Here is a 21,970-nt window from a genome sequence, read left to right on the forward strand (position 1 = left end):
TACTATAATACATCCATAATATTCTTATTTTGCTCAGAGAGTTTAAACGTCAGTTCAGCTCCTTACTTGTCTTTGACTGATATAACACAGTATAAAAACTGTACACTGGGCAGGAAAACATGTTTATTTTCTCTCTCGGTAGCGGTTGGGGCTTTAGTCATATTTTAGTCATCTCTAAAGTCCTGACTCATTTAAGAGTTTTGGTAAAACAGCACACTGGGAATGCTAGGGGTGGTATCACAGTGGCCTATCCGCGTATGCGTTGCTTACCTCAACTGAGCGTCAACTAGCTTCAGTGGGTGGAGGTGCCCCTAACCGTAACCCAGAGGGCTCATCTCAGAGCTCAGGATGAGACCGTGTCGGTCATGATAATTGATAGCATCTGGAGACTATGGTGTGAGGCATGGCCGCAGGAAAATGCGGGGTAAATTTATTTGTTCCTTTATAATAAAGTATATAGTGGCACACAGTAGAGAGCAGGGATGTTTTAGTATTTTCACACACCTTTTTCACAGGGTCTGGAAAAACCCGGGAAAAAATGGCCTTTTAATAAACACATTTCATGACATTCTACGTCATTTGCATGACAGAACACAACAGAATCGTTTGAAATACCACAAAAGGCTACTCTGACAAACAGATCAATAAAAACGACCAGATATTGAATGGAAACAAATAGCCCAGGCCAATTACACACACACACAATTGTGTGTGTGTGTGTGTGTGTGTGTGTGTGTGTGTGTGTGTGTGTGTGTGTATAATTACACAGACACACACATCGTCCAGGTTAGGGTTTGGCCAGGGTAGGCCGTCATTGTAAATAAGAATTTGTTCTTAACTGACTTGACTAGTTAAAAAAAAGGTTAAATAAAAAATGTAGAAAAGAGAAAATATTGCCTTTGAACGGGGTATGGTGGTAGTTGCCTTTGAACGGGGTATGGTGGTAGTTGCCAGGCGCACCGGTTAGAGTGTGTTAAGAACTGCAATGGTGTTGGGTTTTTCACACTCTACAGTTTCCCGTGTGTATCAAGACATCCAGCCACCTTGACAACTCTGGGAAGCATTGGAGTCCATGCCCCAATTAATTGAGACTGTTCTGAGGGCAAAAGGGGGTGCAACTCAATATTAGGAAGGTGTTCTTAATGTTTTGTACACTCAGTGTATATAGTGACCCGTCTATATGTGACCCGTCTTGATTAGCTACTATCTTTTGTGTGTGTATTCCCTCTTGCTAAATAAACAACACGCTCCTAACTGGGCCTTTAACGGCTTGCTCCAGAGACATGACCAAATGTGCAGTCAGTCCATGCTCGAGAGGCCACATCAAACTCCCTGACCCCTGGCCCCTTAGTAAAGCCATTGGACTGACATTGTGTGAATTGACAGAAGTGGCAGTGTACTGTAAGGTCTTCTACTGGCCAGAGGACAAGATGACAGAGACTTGTTAAGCCAGGAGTCAGAGAGAACCAGAGAGGGGGCCCCTGAGCTGACATCCAAGCCCACATCAGAGTGACAGTGCTGGGCATCACAGGTGGACGTGTTAGTGTGGATGGTGGAAGAGGGGGAAGTTTACAGTACATGGGAATGGAGGAGAGGGTTGGTAGTCTTTCCCTTAATGGCGCCGGCAGCTCTGACATTTAACCACTTCATGGTTGTAAGTCAGATGATGTGTGGGATGGAGAAGTGGATGTGTCTATAGTCATAAAGCATGTGACTGCAGATAAATAATTGACTGCATAACAGAGTGGAACATTAGGTTTATATCGCTGAAGCAATCCTAGTGACAAAAAAAAAACTAGAAAAATACTGTAACTAAGATATCATTTATTTTTTTGTATAATAAAGAAAAAAAAAGGACAGTGAACAACATATTAACTAAAGTGTACACTTTACAGAACACCAGGCAACACTTTACAGGACACCAGGCAACACTTTACAGGACACCAGGCAACACTTTACAGGACACCAGGCAACACTTTACAGAACACCAGGCAACACTTTACAGGACACCAGGCAACACTTTACAGGACACCAGGCAACACTGTACAGGACACCAGGCAACACTTTACAGGACACCAGGCAACACTTTACAGGACACCAGGCAACACTTTACAGGACACCAGGCAACACTTTACAGGACACCAGGCAACACTTTACAGGACACCAGGCAACACTTTACAGGACACCAGGCAACACTTTACAGGACACCAGGCAACACTTACAGGACACCAGGCAACACTGTACAGGACACCAGGCAACACTTTACAGGAAACCATGCAACTGGGTCATGTTCATTAGGGAAACAGGTTAAAACACTCTGCAATCAGAAAGGGTCATGTTCATTAGGGAAACAGGTTAAAACAGGTTAAAAAAATCTAAATCGGAAAATTCCAGGTAGTCCCTCCCAGTTGCAGTCTGGATTAGTTCTGTTGTATTACAGGAAGCTATCAGGGTAAAGTAGTTCTGTTGTATTACAGGAAGCTATCAGGGTAAAGTAGTTCTGTTGTATTACAGGAAGCTATCAGGGTAAAGTAGTTGTTGTATTACAGGAAGCTATCAGGGTAAAGTAGTTCTGTTGTATTACAGGAAGCTATCAGGGTAAAGTAGTTCTGTTGTATTACAGGAAGTTCTATCAGGAAGCTATCAAAGTAGTTCTGTTGTATTACAGGAAGCTATCAGGGTAAAGTAGTTCTGTTGTATTACAGGAAGCTATCAGGGTAAGTAGTACCTGCCCCCCCCCCCCTCCCCCTCCTCCTCTCACCTCCAGGAGCGCGTAGGTCTACTGGCCCCACAGCTGAAAGGTCTTGAGGTCTTCTGTGATCTGCTGTCACACACGCAGGCAAGAAATAAATATTAATACACCGTTACTATTTTGACATTTGAAAAATACTACAAGCTATTTGAAGAATAGTTATAACAGCACAAGCACACACAAAAAAGCACACACACACACACACACACACAGTCTTTCTTTCACGTTGAAACACACCGTCCCTGTGACAGGATGTGTGTGATGCGGTTGATTACAGTCATTGTGGGTGTGTGTGTGTGGGATGCTGCGGCAGGAAGGCTGTTATGGAGTGGGGAGGACAGGCCGCGACACCCCTATCGACACCCAGCCACCGAGCACTGACAAAAAAAAAAACTCAGACCAAACCAAAATGGCAGCATATTCCCAGCATCAGGCCTAGTGTGAACATCAAAATGGCAGCATATTCCCAGCATCAGGCCTAGTGTGAACATCAAAATGGCAGCATATTCCCAGCATCAAGGCCTAGTGTGAACATCAAAATGGCAGCATATTCCCAGCATCAGGCCTAGTGTGAACATCAAAATGGCAGCATATTCCCAGCATCAAGGCCTAGTGTGAACATCAAAATGGCAGCATATTCCCAGCATCAGGCCTAGTGTGAACATCAAAATGGCAGCATATTCCCAGCATCAGGCCTAGTGTGAACATCAAAATGGCAGCATATTCCCAGCATCAAGGCCTAGTGTGAACATCAAAATGGCAGCATATTCCCAGCATCAGGCCTAGTGTGAACATCAAAATGGCAGCATATTCCCAGCATCAGGCCTAGTGTGAACATCAAAATGGCAGCATTTTGCCAGCATCAGGCCTAGTGTGAACATCAAAATGGCAGCATATTCCCAGCATCATATTGAACATCAGCATCAGGCCTAGTGTGAACATCAAAATGGCAGCATATTCCCAGCATCAGGCCTAGTGTGAACATCAAAATGGTAGCATATTCCCAGCATCAGGCCTAGTGTGAACATCAAAATGGCAGCATATTCCCAGCATCAGGCCTAGTGTGAACATCAAAATGGTAGCATATTCCCAGCATCAGGCCTAGTGTGAACAACACACAGAAAGCCATCCTCCATTTGAGCTTTGTGCTGGTAACACACACAGGGCTGAGCCGGGGAATGGGGCAGAGGCATTCAGTCTCACAGTATTAGATGAGAAGAGGAGGTTGACAGAGACCTTTATTATTGATGCCATGTGTTTCATAGAGTGCCTAAGTGCCTTCGTGGCTACACATTAAATCCATTCATTTAAATCTATACATTAAAGCCAATAGGCCCTAGACATCTAGTATAATGTGCAATAAAACACTCCTTAGTACAGATCTATTGATATAATCCATTCATTCTTTGAAATAAATCCACTCCATAATCGGACAACCTTTCTGAAGTTCCACACCAGTCTGTATAAACCCCCGTGGTTTCTGGTCTTTTTTAAAACGCCTCGTGCTTTTCTCCAAAGACTACGCACACTAAAGCCTTGTGTGAAGCCAGTCAGAGTGACCACAGGTGATAAAACTGTGTCCAGCCAGCTAGGCCACGTCTCCACCTCCGGTCAGCCCACTGACACTGATGGCAGTGAGACAGATCTGGGTTACGCTCATTAGGGCATGCAACCAATTAGGGTTTTGCAACTGGAAATGACAACGTGGGTTTCTTATTGAACCAGGTCCAGGGAGTACCTCCTTGATTCAGTCAGTTAATTACATATATTTTGTTGGGTGCCTAATGAACGCAACCCTGAGGTAGTACTTTGGGTCGAACCAGAATACAGGACAGAACGTGTTAGGGCCTCTGAATATGGACTTCGACAGGACAGGAGACACCTTGGTGTGTGAGAGTTAAAGAGAGAGACAGACCAGACACATCTGTCTGTGTACAGGGCAGGCTTCACATTGTCTCTATTCAGCCTATTTGACATTATTTTGAGAGAGGGAAAGAGCGAAAGAGCGAGCGAGAGAGAGCGCGACAGAGAGAGCGAGAGAGAGAGAGCGACAGAGAGCGAGAGAGAGAGCGCGACAGAGAGAGCGAAACAGAGAGGGCGAGAGAGAGCGTGACAGAGAGCGAGCGACAGAGAGCGAGACATTGAAATACAGAGAGAAGAGAGAAATAAATTAAGAGAAAGTGAACAAGGAGATATGGAGAGTAAAATAGTGAATAGTAACCTGCAATATCGTTATCATTCATCCCCCTCAGTTATCGTCCGCCCTCCCTCTCATCATTCATCCCCCTCAGTTATCGTCCGCCCTCCCTCTCATCATTCATCCCCCTCAGTTATCGTCCGCCCTCCCTCTCATCATTCATCCCCCTCAGTTATCGTCCGCCCTCCCTCTCATCATTCATCCCCCTCAGAGGGAGAGAGAAAGAGCGATGGGTTTCCATGGTAACCTGGGATGGCATCGCTCCAGTGTTTGTGAAGTGCAGTGGGGATGTTTCATTGTGGGAAAATATAACTAGTGAGAGTGAGTGTCTGAGTGAGTGACTGAGGTGAGTGTGTCTGAGTGAGGTCAGTGAGTGAGAGTGTGTGAGTGTGTGAGTGTGTGAGTGTGTGAGTGAGTGTGTGAGTGTGTGAGTGTGAGTGAGTGAGTGAGTGAGTGAGTGAGTGATGAGAGGGAGGGCGGTGTGAGTGAGTAGGTGAGTGAGGTATAAAAGGTGACACGGGTCTCAGGGTTTCATTTGGGTGTCTGACAGAGTGGATACTCAGGCCAGTGTGAAGAATAGACACATAGTTCTCACTGCATAGGAGTTGTATTCACTAACAACATTCATGTTTAACAAACACATGCATAAGTCCAGTACAGGCAGATTGTTTCTTCTACTTATTGTATGTACTATGTAGTAGTAGTTTGGATACTCTCATCATCATTACATATCCAGTCATTACTACACATTATTTTACTGTCTGGTTATTACCACGGGCGGTGTACAGTCTGTCTGGTTATTACCACGGGCGGTGTACAGTCTGTGTGGTTATTACCACGGGCGGTGTACAGTCTGTGTGGTTATTACCACGGGCGGTGTACAGTCTGTGTGGTTATTACCACGGGCGGTGTACAGTCTGTCTGGTTATTACCACGGGCGGTGTACAGTCTGTCTGGTTATTACCACGGGCGGTGTACAGTCTGTGTGGTTATTACCACGGGCGGTGTACAGTCTGTGTGGTTATTACCACGGGCGGTGTACAGTCTGTCTGGTTATTACCACGGGCGGTGTACAGTCTGTGTGGTTATTACCACGGGCGGTGTACAGTCTGTGTGGTTATTACCACGGGCGGTGTACAGTCTGTGTGGTTATTACCACGGGCGGTGTACAGTCTGTGTGGTTATTACCACGGGCGGTGTACAGTCTGTGGTTATTACCACGGGCGGTGTACAGTCTGTGTGGTTATTACCACGGGCGGTGTACAGTCTGTGTGGTTATTACCACGGGCGGTGTACAGTCTGTGTGGTTATTACCACGGGCGGTGTACAGTCTGTGTGGTTATTACCACGGGCGGTGTACAGTCTGTGTGGTTATTACCACGGGCGGTGTACAGTCTGTGTGGTTATTACCACGGGCGGTGTACAGTCTGTGTGGTTATTACCACGGGCGGTGTACAGTCTGTGTGGTTATTACCACGGGCGGTGTACAGTCTGTCTGGTTATTACCACGGGCGGTGTACAGTCTGTCTGGTTATTACCACGGGCGGTGTACAGTCTGTGTGGTTATTACCACGGGCTGTGTACTGACTGTCTGGTTATTACCACGGGCGGTGTACAGACTGTCTGGTTATTACCACGGGCGGTGTACAGTCTGTCTGGTTATTACCACGGGCGGTGTACAGGATGTATGTCCACAGGGTTATTGATCAGTCACACACACTGATACAAACACACACACACACACTGATACAAACACAGACTGATACAAACACAGACTGATACAAACACAGACTGATACAAACACACACTGATACAAACACACACTGACACACACACACACGAAGCAAAACATCAAACCCAAGGTCTCACCTTTGTTTGTGCATATGAATCCACTCACAACCTCATTGATACGCACCTCATGGGTGATCTACAGTTTTTCCGGTGCATTACTTTCAACCTAACTTGACTGTCAGGTTTTTTGCAGCACCCTTTTATATCACATGTAGAGAATGAGGAGTTTCTCGTGAAACCTAACTTTTTTTTCTCTTTCCCTCCAAACAGACAACGCACAGTAGAACCTTGAGGTAGGAACGTATCGAGGTAGGAACGTAGAGGAAGGATACGTTCCCTCTCTCCCTTCCCGTTCCCACCCTCCCGTTTCCCCTCTCCCTCCCGTTCTCTCTCTCTCCCTCCCGTTCCCTCTCTCCCTTCCCGTTCCCCCTCTCCCTTCCCGTTCCCCCTCTCCCTTCCCGTTCCCCCTCTCCCTTCCCGTTCCCCCTCTCCCTTCCCGTTCCCCCTCTCCCTTCCCGTTCCCCCTCTCCCTTCCCGTTCCCCCTCCTCCCTTCCCATTCCCTCCCTCTCTCCCTCCCGTTCCCCGGCCCTCTCTATCCTTCTCTCTAACTCCAAGCATCAATGAGCAGACAGACGGGCTTGCTGAAAGCAGGGAGGGCATTCTTCATTAGGACAGACACGGCACAGAGACTCGCCAATGTATTCCCTCATTAGCAAGTACATGTGCTGCACACTTCAGTAAAAACCATGGGGACCACCCATGTAATCATGCCCTCTCTAACAACCACACACAATAAAGAGAGCAGCTCTCTGGTGACTAAATAGTGAACAAGCTGTTTATTTGGCTCCCTGATTTGAATACTGCTACTTCTGCTTTTTGCACTCCAGACAACAATTATCTGCTGATAAAGTTACAAAATCAATCTCCGAAGAGGGTAAATCCTCACTGCAGAAACAATCAATAGCGGTGAAGAACAAGTCGTTCTGATCCACGGCTCATTTTTGCAGTGTTTTAATTAAAATATTTTTGTTGTTGTTGTTGCAGGTAATCAAATCCTTTGACCAGGTAGAAATGTACTTGAATGCACATTTCACATTCTGACAATGGCACCCTACTTTTAGGGTTTTCCATTGGAGATCATGGTCCAAGTGGAAATCATGGTCCAAGTGGAATTTTAAGCATTTTCAACAAAGAGTCATTTGGGAGCCAAATGAACGGCTCCCAAACGACTCATAACGTGTGTAGTAAACTAACACAGTGCTGTCATTCAAACAACCCCCCCCCCCCCTCTCACCAGTCTAACAGACTTCATCCTCTGGTGCCATTCTACTTACAGCACATCTAAAACACCAACACTAGTTCACTAGGAAACCAATCCTCACTCAGCCATATCCCACTGGGCACAGATGTCAATTTAACGTCTATTCCATGTTGGTTCAGCGTAATTTCATTGTAATGACATGGAAACAACGTTGTCGGAACTAGAAGCACAAGCATTTCGCTACACTCGCATTAACATCTGCTAACCATGTGTATGTGACAAATAACATTTGATTTGATTTGATTTGAGTCAACCAGTGTATGCCCAGTGGGATACGTCTTTATGTCTTTATGTGAAGTCATATCTAGAGCTAGTAATTTATTAACGTTGTAAGCTAGACATTCTGATCTGTTGCATCAGCCTCAGTGCTTTAAAAAAAAAAGTGTTTTTGATGCTAGTGGTTGTATTAATTTGAGATCTTTCACATCCCAGAACTGTCCAGCCTTTTATTTGGAATATTTATGTAATGCACAGAAGGACAAGTTGACCAATAGAACAGGTCAACTTTTGTATTATGGGGGAGAGTAGATTGACATAGGCTAGTGCTTTTGTTGTTCCTTAGGCCTACTCATCTTGTTGGCTGACGAAAAATAGGCGGTTCTACTAACATCAATATGCTTCTCGGAATTCAATAAGCGGGGTGCACAGTTGTGTCCTCAATGTCTCTGTCTTCACTTGTAGCCTACTTCTTAACTGTGATAAGGACCCGATCACATGATGATGATGGGCATTGGCTAATAAGAATTTAGATATCTGAGAGGCCCATGTGAGTGAGAGGTGGTTTGGCGCATGGCAGCCTGGAGAAGGAAATTATAATCAGCCCAAGGGTACAACAGCCTCTTTGGCTGCAACAGGCATGGATTTTTTTAGGGAACATTACGGCCACACAAGGGGGATGCCACCGGGATATTAGAGGCCTGGTGAGAATATTATCAAGTACCTGTCAAATTGTGAATGAGAGACTGATGAAGTGTGTGCAGCCTGCGCAATTAAACAAAGTAGAGCTCATGCCTTTCATGTGACTTTTTTCAAATCATCATTAATCTCATCATGCAGCCTTAGATTATATTAAAAATCTAAACATATAGCCCAACATTTGTATCACAACTAAAGTTATAAGGAACTATAAATGAAGCAGATATGAGGACCTGGTTCCTTGTTAACCCCTCAACACAGATATAGAAAATATCCTTTCTATTTTAAATCAGCTATATTCAATTGAATTCTTCATTCTATGAAACATATATATTTTTTTAAAGAATGCCACAGAATTCTAAGCAAATCTTGTCTGCTAAATTAACTATTGTAGGCCACAGCCATTAGGCATAGCCAGACCAGGACCTAACATAAGGACAACTCAGAGTATGTTATTCTGTTCTTCTGAAATGTACTACATGTTCTTCGTGTCATGTTTCTTTAGAGACCTGTCTAAAATAAATAAGCCACTGATGTTCCAAAGGTCTGCATCAGTGGCTTGTAGGCTATGCAGGAAACTAAAACGTGTTTATGTTAATTAACGGTCAATTACCGTGAGACTGGCAGTTATTTGCTTGCCAATCACCGGCTGACATGTTGTGACCTCCACAGCCCTAGTTGTTATGCATACTTATGGATGTTATCATTATCGTGGCTTTGTTTACACTGACTATTCATTTAAGTTGCACTGTATTAAAATGGCTCCTAAACAACAAGTAAACGTTACCCATCGACAACAACATTGAACTCCAGCTGAGGTTATGTTCTCAGTCTACAGAGATAGTCGGGAAAACACACTGACACACTCAAATCCTTTTGACTTCAAAGACATGAGTAAAAAAAAGAAAAGAAATGAAGCTCTTATATCAAGCCATGCGCAGACAGACAGAGGAAGACCCGGAGATGAACGGAGAGAAAACAGGGAACAGAGACGTTGTACGGAAGGAGTGCCGGCAACAAAAAGAATGAGCGGCTGTTGTCAACACACTGCTGCAGTGCCTTTCAGAGGCCTGTAATTTTAAGATGGTAATATTCAGAGTGGAGGGGTAGGCAGGACCCGTAACAATGCCACTAAACAGTGCCCGAAAAGCCACTAAGCAGTGCCCGAAAAGCCACTAAGCAGTGCCCGAAAAGCCACTAAGCAGTGCCCGAAAAGCCACTAAACAGTGCCCGAAAAGCCACTAAGCAGTGCCCGAAAAGCCACTAAGCAGTGCCCGAAAAGCCACTAAACAGTGCCCGAAAAGCCACTAAACAGTGCCCGAAAAGCCACTAAACAAAAGAACACAAAGAACACTTTGGTAAAAAAAGGGTTCTTTGGATGTCCCAGTATGAGAACCTTTTCTTTGGTTCCAGGTACAGTAGAAACCTTTGGAACCAATAAGCAATACCCCACAGGGACAACCAAAGAACCTTTATGGTGAAGAGAAGAAGAGTAGAAAATAAGGAAGCCAAGAGAGCGAGAGGTACCCCGCTCCCTCCTTTCCTCCTCGGCTAAGAAATGTGCAAAAACAAAACTGTGTTGGAGGTTAGCGGCCATTTATTCCAGGCCGTGTGGCTAATGACCCTTAACTGATGCTAGCAGTTGCTGGGCCGCGGGACAAGAGAAGATAAGTAACCTGGTATATTCCGGTTGGTTGGAGGGAGCTGAGCTTAGCCTAACGAGTGTCAACGGGCAAGTCAGCATGAGTCATCTAGTTAGGACTGGGTCATATTCATTAGGGCCACATCCTCCAGTTAGGACTGGGTCGTGTTCATTAGGGCCACATCCTCCAGTTAGGACTGGGTCGTGTTCATTAGGGCCACATCCTCCAGTTAGGACTGGGTCGTGTTCATTAGGGCCACATCCTCCAGTTAGGACTGGGTCGTGTTCATTAGGGCCACATCCTCCAGTTAGGACTGGGTCGTATTCATTAGGGCCACATCCTCCAGTTAGGACTGGGTCGTATTCATTAGGGCACACGGTAGCAGTTCAGGTGGTCCCCTTCCTTTTTCAGTCCGCTTTCCTCTGTTCGGTGCCTAATGAATACGACCCAGGCAGTCATATAGCATCCCTTCTTCAGAGCTACTTATCCTCGTACACAGAGGGGGAGACTGAGGAGAGTCGACCATTTTAGCTTCAGTGAACTGGCACTGATGGGAACACAGCAGGGGCGCGGGGGGAGGGGAGGGGGTACACTACGCCTTCCTCTCAACTTATTTGATTCGACTGTCTCTGTCACAACCACTAATGACAGATGCGGGAGAAGGTGTGTGTGTGTGTGTGTGTGTGTGCGGCACCTGCTTGTGTGTGTGTGTGTGTGTGTGTGTGGCACCTGCTTGTGTGTGTGTGTGTGTGTCTGTGTGTGGCACCTGTTTGTGTGTGTGTGTGGGTGGGGGAGGTAAAGCCTCCAAGGGCAGCCTAATGCTACCTTTTATCGACATCCAGCAGTGAATATGAGCCTTTGTCTCCAGTCTCAGGAATTATTGAGAATTTAAGGCTTCCTTTAACTAACCAGCTGATACACTAACACTAGATCTCTCAACTAAGGTTAAGTCCCAATTATCTCTCCTTCCTCCTGAAGTGTGGTCTTGTTCACTACTTCCAACACATTTTAAAATCATTGGATTGGTGTAAGCATGGGCGGGGAGTTTTCATATACCTGAAAGGAGACATTGGGACTAGGGACAGACACAGCTGAATCAAATATCCGAACAGACGTTAGTATCCAACTACTTGACTTGAGTATTTTGACAATGAAAAAGCTTTGTCTGAATTACATTTGAATGATCCTTGTAACATTGTTATCTACAAGGATATACCATGACATTTTAAATGCTTTAATTAAAAAAAAAAAACTTTTGATTGTAGTTTTTATAACCGTGTGTTGAACTACTGCTGTACATCTAGCGCTGCAGTCAGTTTATCATCTTTCCACCCTTAAATATTACATGTAAATACCTAACAGAGTTTCCACAAGACCTGACAATGATCAATGCAAAACTCACTTTTTTGTAATCAGAATCAGTTCTATCGTGGGTGAAAATCTGACTTTGCTTTTCACTGGTAGTCAAAACTACCGTGAAAAGCAGTCCGTCCTGTTTACCTCTGCCACGCGCATTTGCGCCATAAAAAATGTTGACTATCCGGGTATCCGGAAAATGTCATGTTATTCGAATAGTAAAACAATTTCAAAATAGCCATCCTTAATTGGGACGTACCCCTTCCAACCGAGAGGCTGAGCCAGCATCCAGAGTAAATGCTGTAGCCTAAACTGCTCTTTGAAAGCTGAGCTAACATCCAGAGTAAATGCTGTAGCCTATACTGCTCTTTGAAAGCTGAGCTAACATCCAGAGTAAATGCTGTAGCCTATACTGCTCTTTGAAAGCTGAGCTAACATCCAGAGTAAATGCTGTAGCCTAAAATGCTCTTTGAAAGCTGAGCTAACATCCAGAGTAAATGCTGTAGCCTAAACTGCTCTTTGAAAGCTGAGCTAACATCCACAGTAAATGCTGTAGCCTAAACTGCTCTTTGAAAGCTGAGCTAACATCCAGAGTAAATGCTGTAGCCTAAACTGCTCTTTGAAAGCTGAGCTAACATCCACAGTAAATGCTGTAGCCTATACTGCTCTTTGAAAGCTGAGCTAACATCCAGAGTAAATGCTGTAGCCTAAACTGCTCTTTGAAAGCTGAGCTAACATCCAGAGTAAATGCTGTAGCCTATACTGCTCTTTGAAAGCTGAGCTAACATCCACAGTAAATGCTGTAGCCTATACTGCTCTTTGAAAGCTGAGCTAAGATCCACAGTAAATGCTGTAGCCTATACTGCTCTTTGAAAGCTGAGCTAAGATCCACAGTAAATGCTGTAGCCTATACTGCTCTTTGAAAGCTGAGCTAACATCCAGAGTAAATGCTGTAGCCTATACTGCTCTTTGAAAGCTGAGCTAACATCCAGAGTAAATGCTGTAGCCTATACTGCTCTTTGAAAGCTGAGCTAACATCCAGAGTAAATGCTGTAGCCTAAACTGCTCTTTGAAAGCTGAGCTAACATCCAGAGTAAATGCTGTAGCCTATACTGCTCTTTGAAAGCTGAGCTAACATCCACAGTAAATGCTGTAGCCTAAACTGCTCTTTGAAAGCTGAGCTAACATCCAGAGTAAATGCTGTAGCCTATACTGCTCTTTGAAAGCTGAGCTAACATCCAGAGTAAATGCTGTAGCCTATACTGCTCTTTGAAAGCTGAGCTAACATCCAGAGTAAATGCTGTAGCCTATACTGCTCTTTGAAAGCTGAGCTAACATCCAGAGTAAATGCTGTAGCCTAAACTGCTCGTTGAAAGCTGAGGAAGTTACTGAGTAAAAAAGAAAATAGGGAGAGTTGCTTTGCCTCTGTCAAAAATATAGAAAAGGGTCTGAAAAAGGTGCTCATTGAAAATAAGGTTTGAAATAGACTTTTATATAAAATTGTTTGTAGCAGTTTGGAAATGGAAATGATCTCTTTCAATGATAATAATCATGATTGCTCTCAATCTACAGGCTAAAGAGGCACAGAATGGAGAGCAATGCTAATTCATACAGTCCTTCATTAAAGAGGTCCCCTCGTTAAATCACTCACACACTGCAATTAGAGGAGGACCAGGAAGCACACAACTTTACGACCTTATATAAAACGTTAGACCAAGCACACATCCCTCTCTCTCTCTCCAGAACAAGACTGCATGTGATCAAGACTATATTGAGGGTCTAGATGTGGGTGATGTCTGTCTGTCTGTCTGTGTCTGTCTGTCTTTAGCATATGGAAAAAGGCTAACTTTAGGCTAGAGGCTACAAGTCTTGGTAGTTCCTGGCAGGTCTGCAATCCTAAAATGACACAGAAAGAGCAGAAATGCACTGTGCTCCCAGTTTGAGCCCTCATTCACGGAGACGCCACACTCGAGAGGAAACCACTAGGCCTCAATGAATAAAGACCCAGGGTAGTGTTCATTAGGGCGCAGATAACGTTTTAAAACGTCTTGCAACGGATAACAAAAATGTGTGTTTCTTATTCACCATTCAGCCTTGCATCACAGGGAGCCATAAGAACAGTCAGGTGACATCCTGGCTTTAAAACCACACTCCTATTCATTAGACACTAAACAAAAGAAAAAAACTTACTGAAACAGAAGGCAACACCTGAACTTGCTTGTTTGTATTTTCTGTTACAAAAGGTTTTGCTACGTTTTGTCCTCATGAATAGGACCCAGGGGGAGGTAAAGCAAAGTGGGGTTATTTGCTTGGAAGCCCTTTACAGGAGGTTTCCTTGTAAAGAAACAAGGAGGTACCCTCTATATCCCCTTAATCTCTTTCATCACCTCCTGCCTTTAAAATGGGAAAACATGAAGCCTTTGTCAGAGGGCCCAGTAGGATGGAAGAGCAGTCACATAGTAGTCAAGGGCCTGGGAACCACGGTGGGCCCAGTAGGACAGGGTCTGGAACTTGGACTGGCGGTAGCAACTGGATGCCAACAGCTTGCAGAAGGGGGGGGGGTGAACTGTGAAAGGGCTCTTGGAGAATGAGGAGAGAGAGAGAGAACACCAATGTAGGTGTGGGTAAGGAGGACTTGCATTTATTTCCGAGAAGTCGGCTACAGCAACTAAGTTACCACAACAGCTAGTTTGAAGCTACAGTGTCAAATCTTTTCTACCTCCTTACCACCCGGTTCTGAATTGTACCACAGAAGAGAGAAAGAGGGAAGAGAAGAGAGGGAAGAAATGACAGCTTTCTGGCATTCCGCATCTTCTTTACATCTCGGCCTGGAATCTTAGAGCCCCGGTCTGACCACGCTACAGACTAGCATTTGATTTACTGTAGCTTTTAGCCCGGGAGAGGGAAAGACGGAGTGCTCGGAGGTTAAGTGGCAGAGACGTGGGAACCCTACAACACAATCCAGTAGTTGTCTTTCTCTTTGTGTTCCGTCCTTTAGCTCTGACCCGTTCACACATGTTGTTTTGAACATACAACCTTGAGTTGTTTTTCTCAGATTGTGTTTTTTAAATTTAGACAGGGAGTCAATGCTGAGACCAAGGTGTCTTTATTTAGACAGGGAGTCAATGCTGAGACCAAGGTGTATTTATTTAGACAGGCAGTCAATGCTGAGACCAAGGTGTCTTTATTTAGACAGGGAGTCAATGCTGAGGCCAAGGTGTCTTTATTTAGACAGGCAGTCAATGCTGAGACCAAGGTGTCTTTATTTAGACAGGGAGACAATGCTGAGACCAAGGTGTCTTTATTTAGACAGGGAGTCAATGCTGAGGCCAAGGTGTCTTTATTTAGACAGCGAGTCAATGCTGAGGCCAAGGTGTCTTTATTTAGACAGGGAGTCAATGCTGAGACCAAGGTGTCTTTATTTAGACAGGGAGTCAATGCTGAGACCAAGGTGTATTTATTTAGACAGGGAGTCAATGCTGAGACCAAGGTGTCTTTATTTAGACAGGGAGTCAATGCTGAGACCAAGGTGTCTTTATTTAGACAGGCAGTCAATGCTGAGACCAAGGTGTCTTTATTTAGACAGGCAGTCAATGCTGATACCTAAAAATACACAATAAAATGCACATTCAAATATGTTATACACAACAATACACAAAAAGCTAAACACAATCATAAAAAACAGACAGATTCTTCTGTAAAAAGGTCCCGAACACCCGTCTGAAATTACCTAGAGGCACCAAGTCATCCCATTTTAAAGTGCATTGTAGATCATTCCACACGTAAGGTGCAAGGAAATTAAAGCGGATTTATCTAACTCTCTAGATGCCAAAGGAGTCTCCCGCCTTGTGTGGTAGGAAGGGCGTCTCGTGTGATAGGGGGTTGTAGTTTAAAAGCCCAGAGTAAATCTCTCCTTCATGTGTTAAGAGTTGCTTCACATTAATTAGTAGCTTTTTGCTTGACACCAGCTATCAAATTGGGCTCATATTTTTGGTAACGCCATGAAAATGTCTCAGGCCTTTTAGTCAATTGGCCATTTAAAATACTTATTTGAATCCTAAGAGCAACCAATAGAACATCTTATCTATCCTCCCATGTTATGGTCGTTGTATAGCTAACAAGACTTATTCTGTAGTCCAGTATTCGGTCGATTGAACCAGGTTGACTTGGATGTGAAGCAAATACTATTTTCTGAAATACCAGGTGTGCGGGATTTTCACTTTTGTTCAATCTGGAAAACTGTCAAATCCCTCTAGGGTCCTACTTCCTCCTCTCTGCCACAACATATGAATTCAGACACAGGCCACATTACGGAAGAAGAAAAAATGCCTTCACTGATGCATTTAAAAAGCATGTTATATCATCTTTCTTTGAGAAAGAACTTTAAGCCTATTCACAAGGATATTGGGCTGGATTCCGATAGGGGAAAGTTGCTGAATGATCAAATCAATGATTGTCAAAGCTTTTCATTTAGGCTATTGACAGAAAAAAAGAAGTCCTGAATGATTTTTAAATGTATTTTTATTTAACTAGGCAAGTCAGTTAAAGAACAAATGATTGTTTACAATGACGGCCTACCCCGGCCAAAGCCTCCCCTAACCCGGACGACACTGGGACAATTGTGCGCTGCCCTATGGGACTTCCCGATCACGGCCGGTTGTGATACAGTTCGGGATTGAACCCAGGTCTGTACGCTGAGATGCAGTGGGTTAGGCTGCAATAGAAGACAATAAAAACCACAGGGGCCGACCAATTGGATCCTGGTCTGCTTAAGTGTCCAGAGCCCATCATTGTTGGCTCAATAATAACCCACATTTCACATTGTTATCAGGAAATATGAAATATTCCAAAAGTATGGAAATCATCTCTTGTGCTGCCACTCCATAAAGACGGTGAAAGTAGTGATCTCAATAAACATCACCCCATTCCAAGGCTTCCTTGTCTATGATTCTAGAATCCTTGGTAAATGTGCAACTTTGCTAAAAAAAATATCTGAGTGATTTATATTCAAAATACATTAATCAGGGTTTAGTCCTGGACATAGTACTATTACAACAACCACTACAGTCAGGGTTTAGTCCTGACAACAACCACTAGTCAGGGTTTAGTCCTGAACATGGTACTATTACAACAACCACTACAGTCAACAACCACTACAGTCAGGGTTTAGTCCTGGACAACAACCACCAGGGTTTAGTCCTGGACAACAACCACTACAGCCAGGGTTTAGTCCTGGACAACAACCACTACAGCCAGGGTTTAGTCCTGGACAACAACCACTACAGCCAGGGTTTAGTCCTGGACAACAACCACTACAGCCAGGGTTTAGTCCTGGACAACAACCACTACAGTCAGGGTTTAGCCCTGGACAACAACCACTACAGTCAGGGTTTAGTCCTGGACAACAACCGCTACAGTCAGGGTTTAGTCCTGGACAACAACCGCTACAGTCAGGGTTTAGTCCTGAACATAGTACTATTACAACAACCACTACAGTCAGGGTTTAGTCCTGGACAACAAACAACAACCACTACAGTCAGGGTTTAGTCCTGAACAACAACCACTACTCAGGGTTTAGTCCTGAACATAGTACTATTACAACAACCACTACAGTCAGGGTTTAGTCCTGGACAACAACCACTACAGTCAGGGTTTAGTCCTGAACATAGTACTATTACAACAACCACTTCAGTCGTTAATGAATTTGTCAATGTTTTAGACACTAAAATTAAATGTCCTGCTTTGTTTGTGGACCTGTCAAAAGCTTTTGATACTGTTTATCAGGCTATGTTATTGAATAAGTTGTCCTCGATAGGCCTGAGCTCTGACGCCTGTTGATGGTTTCATGATTATCTTAGTGACAGAACTCAGACCATCGTGATTGATGGTGTTATGTCTAGAAGTACCTAAAGGTGTACCTCAGGGGTCGATACTACGACCTGTTCTTTTCACTCATTTATATAATTGCGATTGGTCAATCTGTTAAAAATAAAACATTTATATGCAGATGATACTATTATGTACTCAATTGCCCTGACTGCTGACCTGGCTGTGTCAAAACTACAGTCTGATTTTGCAGCTGTACAGGATGCCCTTACTAATTTAAAACGGGTATTTAATAAATGGCAAACCTAAATATATGTTGTTTTTAAGTTCTGGTAAGATTGTCTCAGAAGGATGACATCTTTACTCATTGGATGGTTCTATAAATCAAAACGAGTCCCTGCATACAAATACCTTGGTATTTAGATTGACAATGATTTAGTGTTTAAAGAACACACGACTGAGCTTGTTAACCTGTTGGTGTAGTGGGCAGTATTTGATGTTTGGATGAAAAACGTACCCAAATGAAACTGCCTATTTCTCAGGCCCAGAATCTAGAATATGCATATAATTGTCAGATTAGGATAGAAAACACTCTAAGGTTTCCAAAACTGTCAAAATATTGTCTGTGAGTACAAGAGAACTGATATTGCAGGCGAAAACCTGAGGAAAATCCAACCAGGAAGTGCCTAAGAGAAACAAATCTCCCTGTTCCATTGCATGCCTTCCCTCCATTTAAAGGGATATCAACCAGATTCCTTTTCCCATGGCTTCCACATGGTGTGAACAGTCTTTAGACATAGTTTCAGCCTTTTATTCTGAAAAATGAACGAGAACGATCACTCGCGTCAGTGGATGGCTGGATGCCAGCAGAGTTTTGCATGCGCAACAGCTTGGAGCATAGCATTTTCTCTCTCTCTCCTATTGAAAAAGCTATGTTCCGGTTGAAATATTATTTATTATAAAAACAACCTGAGGATTGATTATAAAAAACGTTTGACATGTTTCTACGAATTTTATGGATACTATTTGGAATTTGTGTCTGCCCGTCATAACCTGCACGAGCCTGTGGACTTCTGAACAAAACGCATCAACCAAATGGAGGTGTTTGGATATAAAATAATCTTTATCGAACAAAAGGAAAAATGTATTGTGTAACTGGGAGTCTCGTGAGTGCACACATCCGAAGTTCAAAAGGTAAGCGATTCATTTTATTGCTTTTCTGACTTTCGTGATTTTGCTGCTAGCTGTTTGTAATGTTTTGTCTGCTGAGCGAGATGTCCTAACAAATGCTTGGATATCTTTTGCTGGAAAGCTTTTTTGAAATCTGACACGACAGGTAGATTAACAACAAGCTAAAATGTGCTTTGCTATATTGCACTTGTGATTTCATGAAAATTCAATATTTTTAGTAATTTAATTTGACGCTCTGCAATTCAGCGAATGTTGACGAAAATGATCCCGCTAACGGGATGAGTGCGCCAAGAATTCTTTTTTTTTTTTTTTTTTACATAAAGAGATCTGGTCTCTCTCTGGTTCACCAGGAAGCAGATTGTGCAGTCAAACCATCTACCTGTTCTTGATTATGGAGATACTATTTATCAAAGTGCAGCTGCCTCTATTCTTAAACCCTTAGATGTTGTTTTTCATAGAGCCCTTTGTTTAATGACAGAAGACAGTTGTATTTCTCATCACTGTAATTCTTCACCAAAAAGGTTGTCTGGGCCTCTAAAGTCACATAGATCACATCATTACACCCTTTTTTGTTTACAAAGCCCTGCTCCACAAAATTGACTTACCTAACATCACTGTTAAGATTTTAAATGACAAGTCCCTCTCCCTACTACACCTTCCCCACCACCACTCTCACCTTCCCTACCACACAAGGCTCCGTTTGACCTCAGGGCTCTTACTTACCTCTATCACTCTCATGTCACAGCAGTTATCCCTCCCTCCCTCTGGTTCTGCTCTGGGGCTTCTTCCATTCCTTCGGGCCACTTCTCTTCATCCTCTCCTCTCTCTCTCCATTTTCCTGTCCGCTTTCTAGCCTATGAAATGTAATAGGACAGAGGGATAAAGAAATGGTTCCAGCATATGGAGTCATCCTCATCGTCATAAGGCTGAGGGCAGGGAACAGGCTGAGGGTAGGGAACATTCCATTAAAATCAACATTTGTCGAGAGAGTCGTGCCCAGGTTGTTGAATCCCAATCATTACATTAGTATTTCGATTATCTTTCAAAATGGTTACAACAAAGATATAAAATATTAGGAGGGGAGAAAAATCCTGGGAAATAATACCAGGGTAGATGAGAGCAGCTATTTCTAATGCAGGGGCAAGATGGTTTCCAAAAGCTTCAATGCAGTCAGTAGTTAAAAAGGTGAGAGAAGCAGCGAAGCCAGAATAATGGACTGTGTTCGGGCCGAACAGCAGCAGTATACTGCAGGGAGATAACTTGTGTGGAGAGGGAGGGGGTCAGCTAGAGGGGAATCCACCGCTGTTATAAGTGTACTCATGAAATTGCTAACAGCTGTGCTCCTATCCAGCTAGTTAGAACCCCCCCCCCGGCCTTTTTTTTTTATCATACAGCCGCACAGATAGAGGGTTAAGCAAATATTACACAAAGAACGGTAAAACACAGCAGACCTTCTACTCCTCGCACCTCGCTTCGGGAAACATGGGCAAGAGACCCCTACTGTGTCTGTGTGTGTGTGTGTGTGTGTCAGTGAACTCACTGCTTGTGCTCTTTGTCTGTCTCAATATAACCCCTCTTAATATTTTATTCTCTATTCTCTGCACCCTCCCTCCCTCCTCTCCAGCACAGCCTGCCTCCGCCGACCCTCCCCAAAAAACCTTGGGGAGGCAATGACAGTGCTCCTTTGTTCGCCCTCCTCTCCTCTCGGCCCCCGTCGCTCTTTCACTCCCTCTGTGCCCACGTCGGTTGTGAGGGGAGGCATGCCTGGACAGGCGCAGGGAGGGAGTGAGAGCCAAGAGAAGGGTGAGAAGGGGAGGGTCTCTCTCTCATTCCTCCACCTTTCTGTCAACTCGGCAATACCAGAGTGTGCTTGGGAGAGGGGGTCAGCAGTAAGGTTTGACCTCTGAACTAACCACTACAGGAGGTCAGCCACACCCCATAGCTGGGGCCTATATAAGGACTTTATATCAGAACATAAACAAAAGTCCAAACTAAACACCGGGGAGAGACAAAACAGTTTGACTTAAGAGGCTCTGTGGCTTCACAAGAACAACGAGAAAAGGTTTAATTTCTGCATTCGTTTGGAAATAAAACAACATCCCAGACTACAGTAATAACGTGCCATGGTATTTTTTTATTTGGGGGGGTACACCTCCTTTAAAACATAGAAACATGCAGTCTGTTCATTATGGTCAGGGAGACAGTTTTCTGAGCTGCTCCTTTAGCAAACCCATTCCCAAATAGTGGGCATAGAAACCGAATGACTAGAATGGACATTCTGTAATTATATTTCTATGCTATATGTTGCCTGCAGTACTGTAGGTGCCTGGTGGTAATCAGGGAGCCTCCCTGCTAAGAACAGCTCATTTTCCCCAACCCATACTTTAAAGACGCCTAGCCTCCCAGGCTATCGGATCATTAACCTCAGCTAATCTACAAACATTACGTTTAGAAAAAAATGTCTTCCCAGGCTTAAGTTCTGTGCACAGCCAAAGCGCCTTGCTTATTCATTTGGAGGGTGCAAGACTGACTGTGTGAGTGAGATGGAGTGTACACATGAGTGTGTGTGTGTGAGCGCGTGTGAGTGAGCGAGACTGTGCATTTTTATCTACATGCATGATGTCTACAAAAAAAATATTTTAAAAAACTGAAAAACTGAACAGCCTTGATGGTGTCTGTTGTCTCTCCTGCCAAGCTAAGCCCCTGCTGGGATCTCAATCAATAGGACCGATGAAGACACCCGTCGTGCCATGAGGGAAAACGCTAGTCTGTGTTTGAGACGGGCTGTCAATCCCCAAGGGTAGAGGGGGGCAGATATGGAAAGAGTTCCCTAAATGTGCAAAGATAATCTGAACGTCACCCCACTGATTCTATGAGGAAAACCTAGCTTATTTATATATCTCAAATGTGGAGATAGAAATGCACTGGCTCTAAAAAAAGGATTCAGTATCTGAGATGGTTTCTTATTCATTTAGGG

The 21,970-nt window shown here is 44.0% G+C and overlaps 1 protein-coding gene across 2 annotated transcripts in view; it reads right to left on the reverse strand.

The window, feature by feature from the left end:
- LOC115109016 (uncharacterized) overlaps window positions 1–20,087 on the reverse strand; it is a 21,739-nt gene extending 1,652 nt beyond the window's left edge. Inside the window, exons 1-2 of one of the 2 annotated variants that reach the window (XM_065009513.1) lie at window positions 19,717–20,087; window positions 2,762–2,821 (exon numbers count right to left, since the gene is read on the reverse strand). The gene's annotated coding sequence lies outside the window, so the exon portion shown is untranslated. Of the gene's footprint in view, window positions 1–2,761; window positions 2,825–19,716 lie in introns of both variants that reach the window. The other variant, XM_065009512.1, reaches the window with a different exon arrangement.
- Window positions 20,088–21,970: the final 1,883 nt, after the last annotated feature.

The sequence above is a fragment of the Oncorhynchus nerka genome, linkage group LG25 (assembly GCF_034236695.1).
Source record: "Oncorhynchus nerka isolate Pitt River linkage group LG25, Oner_Uvic_2.0, whole genome shotgun sequence".
Taxonomy (NCBI): domain Eukaryota; kingdom Metazoa; phylum Chordata; class Actinopteri; order Salmoniformes; family Salmonidae; genus Oncorhynchus; species Oncorhynchus nerka.